We start from the raw sequence: 12846 nt of genomic DNA, 5'->3' as shown, positions 1-12846 counted from the left end.
AATTTTGCACCTGGGGCTCCCGCCTCCCCACCCCCCACACTACATCCCTGTCCCACCCAAGGTTTGCTTTTTAAGCTCCAGACATAAGGCTGGAACTAGATGTTACTGGAGATGCCTGGCTGCCACTGAAATCTCTCCTGTTCTGGAAATCTCTTGAGATACAAAAATATTTGATGTGATATCCCCACAGTGTTCCTAAAAAAAGTCAGTGAAATACAACTGGGGATGGGGAAATTTGCGGTGCAGTGATGTCACATCACACATTTTGTAGTAGTTGTAGAGTAGATGTTGCTGTGGGAGAGAGCAGGAGAAGCAGGACTTCTGTTTTTCTCCCATGGCATCTGGTTCCTGGCCAGGGCCAATAATAACAAAGAAGAGTGAGTCATCATGCTCTGTCTATATTGTAAGTTCATAAAGGTACTGAACTTTTTGGCTTCAGTGAAGTATACTTGGCACTGCCAAAACCCTCCTGCTGCACCATTCACACCAAAGTCTGCAAGACAGAAAGGGGACCTCAGTGTCCTGCTCAAACCAGGTTAGGTATTAATCTGTGATCTAGACAGTGGAAGGTCCCCTAATAGGAAACCTCTTGCTGCAGCCTACTGATATTGCATTGTTTCCTAGAAAGTCCAGAAAGCAAGAATGAGGTCAAGCCAAGGTCAGTCAAAGACATCAAAATAAAGTGAAAATGCAATCCAGGGTCGGTGTTGATAACGAGCTAGGGGTCAACAACTGAAGAGATCCACTAGAAAACAGGACAAGGCAAAGGATTTGGGCTCAGGAACAAGGAGATGAAGGACATATCATATCCAGTAACTGAAAATAGCGCAGCCTCCCAGATCACACCCAGCATTAGCTGCAGGCAATTGAGTCTGCTGTAACAGCCCATTTCTTGAACCCTTGTGTGGTGACGCTGGATGCTTGGATGTGTGTTTCACTGTCAACTAGCTGCCTGGCCTTGGACCTTCTGGTGATGACATTCTCAAGGGCTGTGGGATAACTTCAACTCCATCTCTGACTCAGCCAGAGGCTCCTCTGCCAGAAGTGGACCAGGAACCCATCCCAAGGGTCCTTCCCTGGAGACAGGCCCAGGAAGGTCCCTCCCAGCATATCAGAGCAGACAAAACCAATGTGGGTTCAGTGCTCAAGAAGGCAGCTTCTGCATGTGCGGTAGGGGGAAGTGAGGGGCAAAAGTGGCTCATCAACCTAGCCTGTTTAGGAGAAGGAAAACTCTGATCCTAAACCTCTACTGCCTTGTGGGTTATCTTTGGGAGAAGAAAAGGCTAAGGCATAAAACCTACACAAATCCAGAGTGGAGTCAGTTGGATGGCGTTTTGTACTCCTCCTTCCGGCAACCAAGCTGGTGCATCAAACTTTCCATTGGACCACATCAGCAAGGCCCACTCTTGTCATCTGGGCAGTCCATACACACTGCCCAAGTTGCTGCTAATGCAGCGGATTGACTTCCCCCCTGGAGGCACACTCCATTGTCTCTTGAGACACCCCCCTGGAGGCACACTCCATTGTCTCCTGAGACAGATGGATCCAACAACTTATAGCTCAGCAGCACCTGCAAAGCTCCCTTCTCTGCCCTTTATTTTCAGTGTCTAGTCATTTTTAGTTTGTAAACCTGATGGTGGTTCCCCCCCCTCTCTGTCTCTCACACACACAACCGGTGTGAGCACACTGTGTCCGAGAAGTGGGATAAAGAAACAGCCAAGCAAGCAAGCTGCACTTTGTAGCCTTTCACCAAAATATGTGAAGGGTCTGAAGGCCTGGCTTGCATGGAAGGTCGAACGCTGTGTTAATGAAGACAAGTCCTTTCAACTTAGGTTTGCTTTCTTCTGCTCACTTACCACTGGAAATTTGGCAGGGGGATAGAAGAGCCTTTCCTAGCCCTTTGTTTCCATAATTACTTCCTTTTACTTTACTTCTTTGCTGAATAAACTAAAAACAAGATTTTTTTAAAAAATTAAGAGCAACAGCCAATTACCAAGCTGAGGAGTCGTAATTAGAAAGGAAATGAAGGAAACGGACAGTGGGGTGCCTTAATGTGAAATGCGACATTGATAAATCAAAGGAAACCTGGAATTCAATAGGAGATATTTCAACCTATTGCTGTAGATATTTGCCTTACTTCATTAGCAATCTATGCTCCCACCTGTCCAGAAGTGCAAAGTAACTGTTGAAACTATGGTTATACAATCACAAGAGACCTCAGGAACCTAAATTTGATCCATATTTCTTGAAAATGACACAGAAGGTCAAAATCCACCTAAGCTAGGGTTGCCATATTTCAAAAAGTGAAAATCCAGACACAAAAGTTGTTGAGCTTTTTTGAGCAAAGCTGTTGAGATTTTTTTTTTTTCAAAATCTCCAAGAAACTTGAAGGTTTCAAGTGGACTGACAAACACCCAGGTTTTCATAGACATTTTAGCCGCTTTCCAAAAATTCAGCCCAGACGCCATTTTCAACGGACACATCCTGGCTATGTCAGGGAAATTCTGGATGTATGGCAGCCCTAACCTAAGCACTGGACAGTAGTTACCAGCAGAAGAATTCGTTGACATGAAATCCAATCAATTTAAGGATAAATGCACATCATCAGGGCCATCCAAATTTTTATTCCTAGTGGGCTGCAAGAATATTTCAACACAAAACCCGCAGGCTGTACACAGCCTAGTTGCACATGCGGCGGGTGGGGAGCAAGGCCAAAATTTGACACACACACACCTCAGCCCTTGCGCTGCCTTTCCAAAGCCAGGTAAGAGAGGCACAGCGTTTTGGGAAGGAGGTACAAGGCTCTGTCAGGGTCCTACACCCCTCCCAGCTCCTTCCCAAAGGTGGGAAAGCGCTAACTAGGCTCTGGAAAGGAGGCTGGAGGTCTCCAGGACCCTGTCAGAGCTCTCATGCCTCGTTCCCAAAGCCCAGCGTCTCATAACTGGCTTTGGGAAGGCAGTGGCAGGGCTGGGGGAGGCAAATGTTGCTGGGGGTCACCCATAAAGGCTCTGAGGGACACATGTTGAACTGCCCTGATACAGACGGACATAACTTGAACCGTGAGATCTCTGGGAAAGCCCTGTCACCCACCAGACTGGGTAGGAGGCAAGGAGAGACTGGTACTCCCAGTTTCTATGGCAGCTTGAATGAAATCACTTATTATCTATTGCTGTCTCTTGTTATTTCACAACATGCATTTACTTTTTATTATTCTAATAATGCTACCATTTACATCAGGGGTCAGCAACCCTTTTCAGCCATGGGCCGGTCCACCATCTCTCAGACCACGTGGTGGGCCGGACTATATATTTTTTTTTTTTTGGGGGGGGGGAATGAACAAATTCCTATGCTGCACAAATAATCCAGAGATGCATTTTAAATAAAAGGACACATTCTTGTCTTGTAAAAACACGCTGATTCCCGAACCGTCCGTGGGCTGGATTGAGAAGGCAATTGGGCCGCATCTTGCCCACGGGCCTTAGGTTGCCTACCCCTGATTTACATGGATGTACTTTAATTAACATCTGGGGAAGATCACAAAGAAAAGCCAGGAAGCCAGGAAGAGTAAGCCGTGGGTCCCCGGCCGCTGCCCCCATACTGTAAGGATTGCAAGATTTTTATGCTCGAGGGTGGGAACTGGTGGCAGGCCTGAGTCTTGAATCAAGAATTTGCTCATCTGAAGCTCACATCAGCCAAAGGCCTCAAGCAAGCTGCTCTCTCAGATTCCGTAGAGAAACAATAATGACGGGTCTGACTTGCAGAGGTGTTGGTGAGGATTGCCACCAGAAGGTGTATCTGAATCACTTTGAATCTTCCCAAGTGCTAGCATTACAATCACCTGCGCATTTTGCAAGCATAAATGAAGCAGTTTGCAAAGCCTTCACCAGCCCTTTCCCAGAGACTGGGCAGTTTGTACAGTGGCACCTTGGTTCTCAAATGCCTTGGTATTCCAACGACTTGGTTCCCAAATGCCGAAAACCCAGAAGTAAGTTTTCCAGTTTTCAAACATTTTTCGGAAGCCAAACGTCCGATGCGGCTGTCAGCTATTGTTTCCAAGGTGCTTGCACCAATCAGAAGCTGCACCTTGGTTTTCGAAAATTTCAGAAGTCAAATGGACTTCTGTAACAAATTAAGTTTGATGCTTTTGTTTTTGCTATTTATTTTGCGTTTTTGTTTTTGAGGCTTTTTCGGTTAATTTGTTTTTGTGACTGTGTGGAACCCAGTTCAGCTACTGACTGATTGATTGTGTGACTGCGGAAATGGATAAAAGCCCCCCATCCAAACAATGACTATCATCAGTGCAAGTAAGAAGAAAAAAATAATTTTAATTTTTATCATCTACAATACTGTCTTATTTAGTTTATAGTACAGTGCATTGATTATTTCTTTCATTTTATGGTTCAATGGTCTCGTTAGATAGTAAAGTTCATGTGAAATTGCTGTTTTGGGGTTTGTTTTTAAAAGTCTGGAACGGATTAATCCGTTTTGCATTACTTTCTATGGGAAAGCACGCCTTGGTTTTGAAACGCTTTGGTTTTGGAATGGACTTCCGGAACAGATTAAGTTTGAGAACCAAGGTACCACTGTACTTTACAGGGATCCCACCAACAGGCATTTAAAACTTGAAGTAGGAAGTAGTATCTATCAATCGTCTCTTTAGAGATACAGAGGCTGTATGGGTCAGTCTAACAAAGAATACAGTGGCCAATAATTCTTAAGGGCATGGGACAAAGAACAGATTTTTTCTTGTTTGTTTGGACAGAAAACATATGCCAGTGACATGGCTTGGAATAAATGAGGGTGTGAATCATTCTGACAAGAGAGGCGGTCAAGATTCAAGTGAGCTTTTAAAGATGGACCAACATGGGACTTTCCACACATGCCTCAGGCTTGGGCAGCCTCCAGAAAAAAACTGGCAGGCCTACCCGGTGTCAGGATTTATAACGGAAAACCTGAGAGGCTTTATTTATTTAAAGCGTTCGTTCTCCCTCTAGCCCAGCTGCCATTTTAGCAGCAGCTCACATCTGGATCTGGAATGCTGTCACTGCAAAAGGAAATGAATAGGAAGTGGAATGGTTATGACAGCTGTCACTTTAAAAAAAAAAGAATGCAGCTGGCACCTTTTTAAAAATCAACCTATCAAGACAGAAACCATTTGTAAATAGACAACCACGAACAAGCTGTTTTTATATTTTCTCTGGTGATGTATATATAGACTAATCACCTTTTTGAAAAAATAAAAAAGAGGAGGGGGAATCCAGCGTACCAAGACAGGCCTTTGCACCTGCAATTTACTACTAGAACTCCCATTTCACGTACCCCTTCACGGTTACTTATTGTTTTTATACCATCATCAAGGTACCTAGCACTTTATATAGTTGCTTAAGCAATTAGACAGGTTCCTGCCCCAAACAGCTTACAGTGGCAGCAAGGAGCTGATGGAGGAGGAGCAGAGATAAGACGACTCATGAAAGACCCAGATTGTTGAATAACAATATTGTGGAGTGGGAAATGTTAGATACACCACTACAGAGAAATAGTACAGGCACGTACAGAAATAGTACAGAGAACTATAAGGCACAGAGCAGGCATATGCATAGCTGTCAACTTTTCCCTTTTCTTGCGAGGAATCCTATTCAGAATAGGGGAATTTCCCTTTTAAAAAAAGGGAAATGTTGACAGCTATGGGCATATGCAACTCCTGTACGCCAAAAGGTGAGCAGCAAAAGGGCCTCGCTAGGTGAACTGAGCGCTACCCCTAAAAAGCTGCCCCCCCCCTCACATTGCCCCCTCACGTTTATTTTTGATGGCAAAATAAAGCAGCAGAGGACCGTAGCAGAGTCTTCTGGAACATTAACCAAAGCCTGATTGGATGAAGTGTGAGCCCATAAGGCACAGGATGCACTTTTAAAAAGAACTGGTTTTATTTAAGGAAATCAGAAGTAGCATAGGATTAAAACGGAAGAACAAAAGTAATAACAAAATGTAAGAATAACTATGCAGACTTCTGTTTGTCTGGCTGGGAGATTTATATACATATGTATAGCCTCAAACAAAGGAGGAGGACATCATGATGGAACATGGGCACTCAAGCCAGCCAAAGCGAAGGTCACTCGTAGGCACAGAAAGCCTCTATTTGCATCTCCCAGTTTTCAGGTTTGTGCTAGCAAATCAGAGTAGAATGCAAAGTAAAATAACATAAATATAATATTAACAACAATTGCATAAATAAAATTATGAATGTGGCTAAGATTATATGAACAAAAGGCACACATTGTTCTTTCTTTATGCCATAAGATAAAGAAAACAGGAAGGGGAGAGAAGACTATGCTAGAATGATGATCAAGCTTGTTGCTCTGCGTTCCTTCCCATTCTAAAGGCAAAAATAGCTCCACCTGGTCTCAGTGATCAAGCCACTTATTTCAGAGCAGCCAGACTGAGATTACTCCAGAGTAAACGGCTCAAATATTTCAGCCCAGATGTTTTGCCACTTAATCCTTTCAGCGACATTCACGGGTGTGTATGTCAGTGGCCGAGTGAATGGTTTTCTCTGAAATACAACCTATAGTCCTGTAGCTGTAATACATCAAGACAATTCAAACAGTTTGTAATCTCACTTTCTATAAAGCATAAGCCAAAACAGCCACACTTCTACAGTGTGGAGCAAAGGTTTAGCTCTAGCCTTGAATTTCTTAGCTTTTCTTGGCTTTCCAGACCACTAGAGTTAACTTTAAGTGCACATCCTCAGCATGTGTGTGAATCTCCTTCTTAAATAGAGTTTGCAAGGGAAATCTCAGCAGTCTGGCTTTAGCATGATCCCTCCTAGGAAGGATGAATGTGAATCCAAGAGATATGGATCAGATGCAGGCACTGGCAAAGTCCTCTGGTACATCTTCAGTTAAAAGACCGGATAAATTGGGCTTGTTAACTCTTGAGTTAGTCATCCTATGAAGCCACTTTTTAAAGCAGGCCATGTCAAAGGTCACCCTTAAGATCACAGGGAACATTATTTTGGATACAGTATACTTTTCATCTAAACACGAGGACGAATTTGATTGGCAAATCAAATTATTTGAATACATAGAATTGGCAAAAATGACACAAAAAATAAGAAACCAAAAAGGTACAAAGTTTAACAATGAATGGAATAAATTTTTGACATATATTGAAACAGATGTAAGAAATTTTAAAATCACAGTAGGCTCGATATAGCGCCTGCGACGTAAAGAGATTTAAGAAAGTGAAACTGCAGAAAGAAAACCTTTTGTAACATAGTCCAAAACCGAGTTGAAGGGAAGTCAACTATTGTCTTGTTATTTAGTTATTGTATGTTTAATTTGTTGGTGTTTTTTGTTATGTAATGTTTTTCTTTTCTTTTTTGTTCTTTCGATTTGTCTTTTTTGTTTTATTAGTGTTTGGTGTTGTATAGTGAATTGAAACTAATAAAAAGAAATTTTAAAAAATAAAATAAACATGAGGACGAATTTCAGACTGTCATTCAATTCCCTCATCAAAACGTCACTTGTTTGTAAAGTTGTGTGGGGTTTGAAACAACGGAAACAAGCAAAAGCAAAATAACCTTTCAATATGAAACCAGTGAGATGAAGTGGAAAGAGGCGGAATTAGTATTACTGCCAATGCCTGTCTAGGTACTACAGCATTTTTGGATGAAAAATGCTACTCTCATCACAGTGCATCCCTCTCCTATATTTTAGGAGGACCTTGTTCAGTGTCTGAACACAGGATCGTAAGTTAAAAAGAAGTGGCGACCCAAAAGGAACGCAAAAAGTCCCAGCACATCCTTGTTTAAAGCAACAAAGAGGAGGCTCCGTTTCTAAAGCCGCTGTTGCTTCTGAGCCTAGAAAAATCTTCTTAGGCAGATGAAGAGGGGCAGGAGCAGGGGAAATTAGCAATCTGTTCTAGCCATCTATGGGCTGTCAAAGGTGGGGGCTGGCAGGAGAACCTCCCACTATTAGATGCTGAGCTGCACAGCCCAAAGTTTAAACACATCCGACCCAGACTGCCGTGGCACACTTAGCTCAACTCCAGTTCGCTGAGCTGCATTAAGCTCTCTGTCAAAAAGGCATAAGTCTCGGCGATTCATTTCCCAGCCTCAAGACACCAGTGGAGGGCAAACCTAATGCAAGCTGGGAGTAGCTGGATCAGTGAGATATGACTCTTATGTCTAAACAGGGCTTTGGGCTGAGCAGGCCTGGCTTAAAGCAACTCTCTCATAACGAAACAGAATGGCTAAGCGAAAGAACGAAAAGCACTTTCTCTGACCCTTTTGTCCTCAGCTGCAAGGGGAACAAATACAGGCTGCCTTTATTGTCAGCCATGTCACACGCTGGCATAGCGGCACAAGCACAAAAATATCAGGGCAAAAACATTCCTTGATTGATGCAGCGGACTAAAAAAATGAAAGAGAAAGGGGTGGCGGGTGGGGGGAACCAACTACCTGGGATTGTCACACAGTTCCAAATTTTCACACTGTTACTACAGAAGCATTTTATTTTAAACCAAAGAGAAGAAAGATTTAATGCATTTCTTTCCTTTTGTATAGGAGAAATAAATATTTCCCACTATGGTTCTTTTCAAAAAGGAAGTGGATGCCTTCACTTTTAAACTGCTTTAAACTACAGGGATTGTACCAGAAATAGAAATAGACAATAGAAAGCAGGGCACTAGGGTTTAGTCTCGCCCCAACCCCCACGATGGTAGAAACTGGTCACCCTCCAATGAAGGCCAGACAAGCTATAGACTGCACCATTTCCATTGCAGAGTTGTTGTTGTTGTTGTTGTTGTTGTTTTGGGGGGTGTCTTGCATCTTCGAATTCTTATCCATCCCCAAAACGACCCTATACAAAAAACCAAAACAAACCACACTACCAGGTCAGGAAGAGGGCTTATGTGCTACTCTTCTTCCTAATGTGTTAGTTGTTTATGTGCAAGAAATTTGTTGTCTGATGTAGGAGTATTCAAATACTTTATTCAAATACCTGCAGTCTGGCATTGTACAATCCAGGAAGCGTTGGATCATGTGTTTATGCTGTATTTTAGATTGGCTGCTAGCTACTGGCTTGATGACTAGCCCCTTACATACAGTAAGCCATCTGGTTAAAGAGATGCCTTTTTGGCTGAGAAAGGTGTTTGAGACAGTATATCTGGTTTGCTCATTCAAGAGTTGTGCTAACATATGCTACAGCATAAGCTTGCAGAACAGCCACCCAACGTCAGGGCAAAGGGGGAAAATCTGTTGACATTGCATTTCCATCACATGTTTATTGTTAACAATATGTCATGCTAACTGCACGGGGGTATCAAATCAAGACAATTTTGCATTTTGGATGGGCTAACAACAGTTTAAACGGGCTGAGTCAAAGGCTGGCTTCTTTTAAGAAATGTAGAACTCTCCAAAACAAAATCTATAATCAGGTACTACAACAAAAGAAAATGGCTTCTAGCACTCTGATTCAACATAGAAATTCTGATTCAATATAGAAGTAACTAATGTAGATGCACTGTTTTCTGTTGCCTCCTACTCCCTAAGCACTGGAGGCAGACAAATGTTGTCCCCAACTTCAAAAAGGGGGGTAAGGTAACTACCGACCGGTGAGCTTGACATCGATATGAGGGAAGGTCCTAGAACAGATAATTCAACGGTCCATCTGTGAGCATTTAGAAAAGGATGTTGTGATTACTAAGACCCACCATGGGTTTCTCAAAAATAAGTCATGCCAGACCAATCTGATTCCTTTTTTTGATGGAATTACAAACTTGGTGGATTAGGGAAATGCTGTGGACATATGTGTATCTTGATTTCAGTAAGGCTTTTGACGAAGTCCCCCATAATATTCTCACGAGGAAGATGGTGAAATGTGTGTTGAAAGAGGTAACTGTTAGATGGATTTGTAGCTGGTTGACTGACAACCCAAAGAGTTGGCTCCTTGTCATCCTGGGAAAAAGTGTCAAATGAGTTGGCCCTTTCCTAAACCTTTTCCAACTCTATGGTGTCCTTTCTGAGGTGAGGCAACCAGAACTGTACACAAAACTCCAAATGTGATCGCACGATAGATTTGTATAACGGCATTATGACATCAGCAGTTTTACTTTCATTTGCTGTCATAATGAACACTAGCATGGAATTTGCCCTTTTCACGGCTGCCGCGCATTGAGTAGGGTTGGCAGAGTCAGGCTGTTTTCATAGAGAATGATTTCCATGCGTAACCTGTGGCAGGTGGGGGGGAATTCTGTCCAATCTGCGGAGACCCCCTTAAGAGCCCCCGTCCCTTCCTCTTTTGGTACCCACTGCCTCCACATGTGGGGATTCACTTTACTAGCAGGGAGAAGGTAACCACGTCATGACCTGCCTCTGTGGCACCATCACCAGCTGGTGGGCCAGAAACCAGGCATTCAGCTCTGTTACAACTGGCAAGCACTGAGGAGTTAGAACTCCAATAAGTGAGATCCATTTAAATGCTCTACAGCAGGGGCAGCCCATCCCACTTTCCCCTGAGGGAAAACAGGAAGGTCTGCCCCCTGCTCCCCCCCCCCCCAGGTGCGGCTTCATGGCGGCTGTGGCAAAGATGGGTGGGGCACCCTTGAGATTGTGCTGCCAGAAGCGGCTGCTTGGCAGACTGTGGCTGGCAATTCTGAAGGGGCAAAGTGAAGCAACCTCTGCTCCCTCTCACTGAAACTATTCTCCACACACAGACACCGACTTTAGGTTTTGTTAATTATTATAGCATCTGCTGTGTTTATGCTGCTTAGGATTCACTGAAGCAATTCGGCAAGCAGTTTAGGGTTGCCATATTTTGCAGAGCAAAAAAGATCGCTATCACAACTCTCATTTTTAAAAAAGAGGACGTGTCCTGGAAAAAGAGGCAACCCTAAGTAATATGGCCGAAGAGACAATCTAGAACAAATAAATATAACAGTTATGTAGCAGCTAAATGTTGGACAGAAATTGTATTTTATGGGGTTTTTGTGGATTGAAATTTTGGTTGATTAATCATATTAAGTTGCAACCAACTAAGTTCTACTCAAAGTAGACTCCTTTAAATTAATGGGCCTGTTTAATAGGTCCATTAATGTCTGTGGGTCTGCTCTGAGGATGACTATCATGGAATGCAGCCCATTAAATTTAACTGATTAATTACTATATTAATAACATAGGGAGGCCTAATCCCCAACACTGAACCCATTTTGATGCCAAATTAAGATCTTGCTTTTCAGAGCAGCCTTTGACAAGGACTGAAGGTTCTTTTAGTTGCTTTATATTCTCTTTTAGGGTTGTTTCCCCCTTTCTTGATCTGGTGCTATCTCAATTTTGATGGTAAGATTACTTACCTGCTTTATGCTGTTCTGTGTTTTTACTGTCATAATGTGATTTTGTTTTGGTTTGTAAGCTGCTCAGATTTATTTTAAAGAAGAATGGGCCATTTATATTACTATTTCACAATAAGCAGTAATTAAAACTGTGATCCTTTGCATATTTATTCAGAAATTGCCGCACGTATGTGTAGGATTGCACCCTAATTCTGCATACATGTGCATATTAATAAAACAGGTCTCAAACAGGAAGGGAAATCTATCTTTGGTTAGATTTATGCCTAAGCCTTGCATCTGCATGCTTAGCTTTTGAGCTCCCGCTCCTTCCTCGCTTCTTGGCTTTTAAGGGTCTGTCTTCCTCCTATCCTGGTGCCACAGTTTCACAGTTTGGAAGTCATAGGAAATATGGTTGCCTGTAATTTAAGACTTCCTGGGTCAAATATGGCAAGCACAGAGTCCACTGTGCACAGGCACACAAGATTTATGTGTATCCTGATTTATTACACCAAGATGCACACATCCAAACCAGGCCTTTGTTTCGAACTGAGGCACGTACATGTTCCAGAAGGCATTGGCGTGTAGTTTTACAATAAATTTTATTTATTGAATTTACAAATTTTACACATTTTTGCGTTTTAGAAGAGGCATGCCATCCTGTGAGAGAGATTAAGAATGCTTCTTCTAAAACTAGTTGCACTGAAATAATTAATTTTGTCAAAAGAAAAAAGAAAAATCCATTTCCACATTAACCGGGGTGCCTTTTTTAAACGTCAAAAGCTTTTGAACTGCATGACGTTAAGTATCTTCGACAATGCACACCATACTAAGAATCCCTTGCCAAAAGTATTAATCAATTAAAGATATTTTTATTTCCAAAGGGCTAGTGTAATTACTCACATTTTAGATTATTTTCTTTTGCCCCGTGTGTGAGAACAGCTAAACATATAAAGAATGCTTTGTAGTATCTAAATGAAAAGTGCTATAAAAAGCACAAAGTGTTTCCTAAACCCCTCCAGACTTCTTGCATCTTTTTTCAACAAGCAAGGCTGGAACAAAGAAGCACAAAGTTACCTTGAGGAGCAGAGGAACGAGACGAGAGCCACACCGGGACGGCAGCTGGCATTCTCGTTTGCTGTCATTAGCTTGGATCACATGTCCGTACGGGGAGAATCGTTTTCTAATTCTTACTGGGAAGAGGAGAAAGCCGGAAGAGAGGGGGCATTCATTCTGCATCATTCAGAAAAGACCTTAAAGACCTTTTTATTATGCTGCTGTCTTCGGGGAGTTTGCTGCGAGAGTCCGATTTCAACTGTGATATCCTAACTAGTGATGGAAAACAAGGTTTTGAATAAGTACTCCCCCATCTTGCACATACATGGAGAGGGAGAGAGAAAGGTCTCATTTTAAGGTTAAATAGTATTCTACTCTTTCCAAGAGCAAGCACATTTTAGGGAATTAAGCCATTCTGAGCTTCAAAACTCCAGCAGGATCAACCAGAGAGGGTCCTGATCCTGA

General features: G+C 42.6%; 1 long non-coding RNA gene across 2 annotated transcripts; it reads left to right on the top strand.

Moving 5' to 3' along the window:
• The first annotated feature begins 10158 nt into the window (after nt 1-10158).
• LOC310661321 lies at nt 10159-12599 on the top strand. Of its 2 annotated transcripts, none has more exons than XR_014503897.1 (3): nt 10159-10237; nt 11291-11335; nt 12377-12599. It is a non-coding gene; the product is annotated as an uncharacterized lncRNA (long non-coding RNA). The 2 variants fall into 2 exon arrangements; XR_014503898.1 differs by having other exon boundaries at nt 10182-10350.
• Nucleotides 12600-12846: the final 247 nt, after the last annotated feature.

This window comes from Podarcis tiliguerta, assembly GCF_965153285.1.
Source record: "Podarcis tiliguerta genome assembly, chromosome: 12".
In the NCBI taxonomy this organism is placed as follows: Eukaryota; Metazoa; Chordata; class Lepidosauria; order Squamata; family Lacertidae; genus Podarcis; species Podarcis tiliguerta.
The sequence above is the reverse complement of the archived record's forward strand: the minus strand, read 5'-3'. Positions and strand labels throughout refer to the sequence as shown.